The following is a 6,706-nucleotide window of genomic DNA, read 5'->3' on the forward strand; positions in this document are numbered from 1 at the left end:
ATTAAAATCCAGATTGTAATCAATAGCAGTACATTATTACAAGCAGAGAGCTAAACATAGCCACTGCAAAGCTATCTCGAGACTTGCATGTGCAGAGCCATCCTTGTCATTGTAGAGCTTCCAGGATCAAGTGCGCTCAGCGCAGTTGATCCTGGAGGCCCTACATAGACATGTTTTGATCCTCAATATGGCCACTGTAGAGCTATCTCGAGACTTGCATGTGCAGAGCCATCCTTGTCATTGTAGAGCTTCCAGGATCAAGTGCACTCAGCGCAGTTGATCCTGGAGGCCCTACATAGACATGTTTTGATCCTCAATATGGCCACTGTAGAGCTAAACATGGCCACTACAGAGCTATCTCGAGACTTCATCTGCAGAGCCATGACTATGCCATCATAGTCATTGTAGAGAAGGAGTTTTTACATTGGCCAGATTGTAATCAATAGCAGTACATTATTGCAAGCACAGAGATAGAGAGAGGGGGACTTACATGCTTGCAAACACGCAGAGGATATTTGCAGGTGATAATTGTAGAAGAGGATAGTTGTAGACGACAGCTGCAGAGAATAGAGTAGAAGATAACTAGTTGTAGAAGACGATAGCTGCAGAGGATAGTCGTAGAAAATGGTCGTAGAAAATGCACGAGTGTACCTTTCCTTCCAGCCGTTGCAGAGGAATGAAATCCTTTTTGGGAAAAGGATTTTTCGAGCACTTTGTTATTAATGATTAGGAATTTACAGCCTTGAATAATCCGTATACTTTGTGCCAACCCGAGATTATTTTCAACCTTGAATAATCCGTATATTTTGCGCCAACCCTGCCAACCCATGATTAAATAATCCGTATACTTTGTGCCAACCCATGCCAACCCATGCCAACCCATGATTATACTACCTAGAATAATTCGTGTAGTTTACTTTACTTCTTGTGAGAAGAGTTATATCTTTGAAAATGGACACCAACTCCCAACGTTATGTGACTAGATCTTCTTGTTCTCAAAAAGATTGTTGTTTTGCTGGTATGGATTCCTTACTACCTCCTACTAAACGCTCCAAAAAATTACAGGCAAGAACAACCGACAGGGTGTCTCGAGGATTGTTTGATGAGGAAGTTCAGAGTCAAGGCCAAGTGTTGATGGAGAATGAGAGAGACAGGGATGACAGACAAGAAGAGGATGAGAGACAGAATGATAGAGAGGATGAGAGACAAGAGGATGAGAGAGAGGATGATGATAGAGAGGAAGATAGACAGGAGGATGAGAGAGAGGATGATGACAGAGAAGATGATAGAGAGGATGATAGAGAGGAGGATGAGAGAGAGCATGATGATAGAGAGAGACAGGAGGATGATAGACAGGAGGATGAGAGAGAGGGTGATGATAGACAAGAAGATGGGAATGATAGAGAGGATGATAATGAAGAAGAAGAAGGTGGAGACACATTGACAACTGAGACAAGAAAAACAGAGAGCATCAAAGCAGAAATTTTCGGAAAGATCCTTAAAACCTCTACTCCAACTGCATTCATCGATCGAATTAGAGTTAGATTCAGCACCCCCCCCCCAAGATCCCCTTGTGTAGGCTTCTTCCAACAGAGGCCATAAGGAGACTATGCCCCAGTACTGATAAGAACCTTGGTCGAGCATTCAAGAACCTTGGTGGGTATCTTGAAAGCAAGGGGGCGTTCACGGTGTCCATGTTTGATTTGGATGGAGAGGAGACTCCTCTGACTGAAGAAACAACATTGTCATGGAGTTCAACATGGAGGGATGTGAATGGAACTTTTGAAGAGTCTCTCAGAAATATGCCAGAATGGGGACCGTTCATCCAGGGTAAAATGATACATGTACTGGATGGAAACAACCGCTATAAATCTTGGATGGATTTGATTGCTCAAGGTGAGGGTGATTTGAAATGTTTTTATCTATTTATACAATTTTATGTATGCATCTAATATAATTTTATCATCTTCTTTCCTTTTACTCAGAATTTCCAAATGACATCTCTAAGCATTGTCTGGTGGCCTGTGACTTTCTACAATTCGAGAAGGCTGACGTTGGAGAGCTGATGTTTTCTCTTTCCAGATTGAATAAGTATATGTTTTATTATTTTTCTCTTTTTTGCTCTTGGCATTGATTGCATGATGTTGCTTCAACTCTCTGCATTGGTTGTACTAGGATGCATGACTATGCCTTTGTACCAACAACTTTTGGGGATAGGCTCTTCCAAATAAGGAGAATTGGTGAGTCCGATAAGACTACCCTCCTTGCAGAGCTCGATGATGAGGACAAGGCTTGGATGGAGAATGAAATGAAAAAGTGCCCCACTCGTGGCAAAAAAAGCTGGTTTTCTGTTCCAATAAATATATTGGCATGGCTTGTGTTTAAGGTATGCAAGATATTAAAGGTATGCAAGATCTACTTAATTATGCAAAATATGTTTAATGTATGCAAAAGTAATTTTGTAATTAAATGGACTCTGTAGGACGATATGGAGATGAAAATCGAGGTCAAGGCTAAGGGCATGGATGTAGATGGAAGGGCTAAGGTGATAAGAGAGGTAGAAATTCTGTATAAGAATAGGGTGGGAAAGTTTGCCCGCATAGCAGACCCTGCCAATGGAGAATACTTTTGGCGTGCTGTTTTGTCACTTCCTTGGCATGCAGCAGGGACCCATATTGCGACAAAAGAGAAACTGAACATGATTGGGGCTGCACAAGTTAGGGATGAAGATAAGGCATTCTTAGTTCGAATGTTGGATAATTCACAAGCTAGCATTCGAGAGATAGAGTACTTGCCTAAAGACAAAGCAAAAGCTAGAGAGTGGCTACATTCATTTGTGTTCTGGCTACAAATAAGTTCTTATGGCTCCAAGCTTCTGGAGGAGATTGAAAATTGTGATAGAATCTCCTTACCTTCCATTAATTCCTTTATAAACTATGTCGTCTTTCATCGACGAAAGTATTTCAAAAAAGCTTTCAGAGTTCATCAGGGGGATATAAAATTTAACAATGATATTGACACACAAAAAGGGCTACGCTCTGCAACACATCGAGTTGTTTATAGGTTAAAAAAAAAACTTGGTCAATTTTATTTCTTCTCCTTATGCTTCTTATATAGCCTATTGACTTTAGTTTTCCTTTCCATTTGGAATTTAGATGGCTGCTGAAAGAGGTGGATAGTGGTGTAGTACAGGCCATACCACCTCTTGTGTTGTTATGGATTTGCGAGGATACTCCACGATATATATATGCGGATCTGCACCTTGGGAGAGTAAGTGTTTTCTGTAATCATGGTCATGATGATAAAATGTATGTATGATGATAAAACGTTTCTATTTTTGAAATGCATGGTTAGCCTCTATCAAGTGTTGAAAAGACAAGATGCCCCTGGTGGCTAGACATGGAGAGGTTTGTTGTGCCAGATGAAGAAATTCAATTACATGATCAACACTTAGCTATATTGGCTAAGATGACCATAGTGGAGGGTTCTGATGAGGTAACCATAAGTTGGCCCTTCCATTTTTGCACGATGATAAAGTTTTTTGATGAGGTAATTTATAACCATAAGTTGTCTTTGTGCAGAGTATACCATTGACTGCAGTACGTGGCTGCTCTACGAGCTCTCATGCCACATCTATAGCCTCTACATCTAGAATGCACCCTCTACCAGTTAACCTAGGGAGGGATATAGTGAGTCAAGCATTGGATGCAAATAGGAGACAAAGAGAAGTACATCAAACAACAAGTACTTCGGGCAATGTACATGTAGCCTCGTCTATGATCCAACCAGCACCTTTGAAAGGTGAGATATCATGCCGTTAACAGTAGTGTATGTTTATTGGGGTGATAAATATTTTTCTCTTACCAATCAATCTTCTTCTGTGTTTCTTCTTGCATTGTGGGAATTCGCAGGCATGGTATATGCATTCAATACCTCCATCGAGGACCTTGCAAGGGACTGTAAGAACATAGAAGGGCCATCCCCTCTATTCAAACATGTTTTGGAAGCCATGAATGTGCTTTGTAATAAAGGAAAGGTCCATGGGAAAAGGACTGACTATTGTGTGGAGATGGTGTTTGTAGACTTCCCCTCAAACCTCGTTGTTGAGGGTTGTTTGGGACACAGAGTGCCACCTTGGAATGTGGTTAGCAAAAGTCTATATGAGGCAACTTTTCAATTTGTAGACTTTTGTCTTAATGATCATGGCTTCATAACATGCCTTTATACAATGGAAGAAGGAGTGAAGATAGAGCATGAGGCAACATCTAGAGGATTTGTGGTCTTTCATCGACAAGTGGTCAAATGCACTCCACCAGTGGGAAAGAAGATGGGACAACTTGTAACAAAGGTAGCTGCACACTTCTCTTCTACAAAAATTCTTATGTCTATGTCTATTTCAACTTATAGCCTAAGGAATTCACTACTATTTGAATGGATTTCATTACAGGTTGCATGTCTTATTCTATCTGTTTTTGTACGCTCAAGTACACCAAGGCAGTATTTACGGATGTATGGAGATAAGGTGGAAGAGCAAAATCTTGGGAGTGAATTAGATCTGGAACAAGACCTCATTCAAGATATGTAAGGGATCGACTCTGGATCTGTGATTAAAAACAATGTCTATGTATTTAGGGTTTAGGTTTTTGGGTCTCTCATCTCTGTGTTTATGTAGTGTTCCTGAAGAGGATATGGTAAAACGAAAGGGAAAGCCTTGGAGAGGTGGTTGCCAAAGAGGGCAGAGGCTATGCAAGTACATAGTATCTCTCTTTTCAAAGACAGGGGATACTATTGTTGACTTGTTTGCTGGGACTGGAACTCTTGGCCTTATTGCAGCGGTCATGGAACGTAATGTTATTATCTTTGAAAAGGACCATCGCATATATAATAAGCTATTGGAGCCATATTCTACAAAGGTAATTCCCAAATTAATAAGACAGGGCACTGTTAATACCCCATAATCCTCTATAAATGCAATGTTCATTAATTTCTTACTTTTTTGCAGTTTGAAGAAGACTAAAGACATTTTGGATCTTAGCATTTTTTGTGAAGACACAAGACATTTTGGATATTAGCATTTTTGGTGGATGTAGCGTGATATTTGAACTTTTTTTTAAAGACATTTAAAGACAGTTTATATATTAGCATTTTTGGTGGATGTAGCGTGATATTTGAACTTTTATTTAAAGACAGTTTGGATGTAGCATTTTTGGTGGATGTAGTAAGCCTGCTTTTATTTTGTGTCTTGAATACATTGTCTTGAAGGTGGTATGTCTTGAAGGTGGTATGGCATGTCATGTAGTAAGCCTGCTTTTTTTTTTGGTATGCCATGTGTCATTCTTGCTCACTTTCAATGGATACATGACAAGAAACTGCTCGCATCTCGTATTGATTTGAAAATAATTTGCAAATTGGCTCGCTGCAATGGGCTCGCTCCGTGGCCACCCTCGTTCTAGGGTGTCGGCCTCAATAACAATCTCCGGTGGTTACCCTTGACCTTCCTCGGCTTCTTTTCGACGCCGCTCTTCTTCTGCTTCTCTACTAGGCTGTGCTTCTTCAGCTTCCTTCCTGCGTTGCGCTTCTTCGGCCTCCTTCCTGCGCTCTTCTTCTCTCATCTTCTTTGCCTCTTGCTCTGTTACGATAGGTAGACTTGTCCTTTTTGCTGTAGTAGCAGGTAGTGGGCCGAGTTGATCGAAAAACCGCAAGTCTTGCTCCTGTTCTTCTGGCATGGCCTAGGTATGTACGAGTGCAAGAGATAGTGGGAGGGCAAGAGAGAGTAGAGCACAAAGAAGAAATTGAAATGTGGTGGCTATAAATGAAAAATGACTTAAATATGTCTATAAATATAAATTTTTAAAACTTTTAGAAAATTTAAAAACACAAAAAGATTATAATCAGAGAGTTTAAGCCCATGAGGAACCACACCGACGCTTGCTTGCTACCCACTGCTGTAGTCTCTCCCTAGCATTTGATCTGTTGTATCCTTCAGTTCTTCTTGCATTAACAGTTTTCATTATTTGACGCCTAAGAGACAAATTACCGCGAGTTTTCTGCCTTTTTTTGCCAACCAGAACGCGATAGAACCAGTTGAACATTTCATGGAGTGCATTACTCCACCACCATGGCGAGTGCCCTTAAAATACACGGCCTTTGCTTGGTAATTGATTTCTCCATGCCTTGATTGATCCAAAGTGCTAAAGAGCCATATCTATCGAGAAAGTATGGCCCATGTGCATACAATATATGCTGCATAGAAAATTACAAAAAGTCAACAAACAGTATAAAGAACATACTACAAGGACACAAGAAATACAACATTACCATGTAGTGAGTAATGTGTGTTTCTCCCCATGCCTCGACCATTTCTTCTGTAAATCTACAAGTGGCTTGTTTAAGTGCCTCAATACCATGGTCATCCAGGTGAGGTCGCTCTAGAAGATCGACCATTTTATTACACACCTCCCATACATGTGCACGTTTTAGGCCAAGCCTGGCATCATTTCCTCGATATGTTGTGACATCACATATCTTCTTCCAAATTTCAAAGTCAGTGTGGCTATGAGAACCCAAGTGGTTTGATAGCAAGTGTCTTGCCTTTGATCCACCCATGCAAATTTTATTAGGGTTGTCTTGTGTAGGGTTTGATTTTCTGTCCTTTGTCAAGACCACTGCCCCAGCATGTAATCCCATAGAGGAAAGTACACCCTCT

The 6,706-nt window shown here is 40.6% G+C and overlaps 1 long non-coding RNA gene across 1 annotated transcript; it reads left to right on the plus strand.

The window, feature by feature from the left end:
- The first annotated feature begins 3,157 nt into the window (after positions 1-3,157).
- LOC147631851 (uncharacterized) lies at positions 3,158-3,727 on the plus strand. Its single transcript, XR_015267261.1, has 3 exons — positions 3,158-3,270; positions 3,355-3,495; positions 3,582-3,727. It is a non-coding gene; the product is annotated as an uncharacterized LOC147631851 (long non-coding RNA).
- Positions 3,728-6,706: the final 2,979 nt, after the last annotated feature.

Source organism: Cibotium barometz, chromosome 14 (genome assembly GCF_041138505.1).
Source record: "Cibotium barometz isolate CiBa-2024 chromosome 14, ASM4113850v1, whole genome shotgun sequence".
Classification (NCBI taxonomy): domain Eukaryota; kingdom Viridiplantae; phylum Streptophyta; class Polypodiopsida; order Cyatheales; family Cibotiaceae; genus Cibotium; species Cibotium barometz.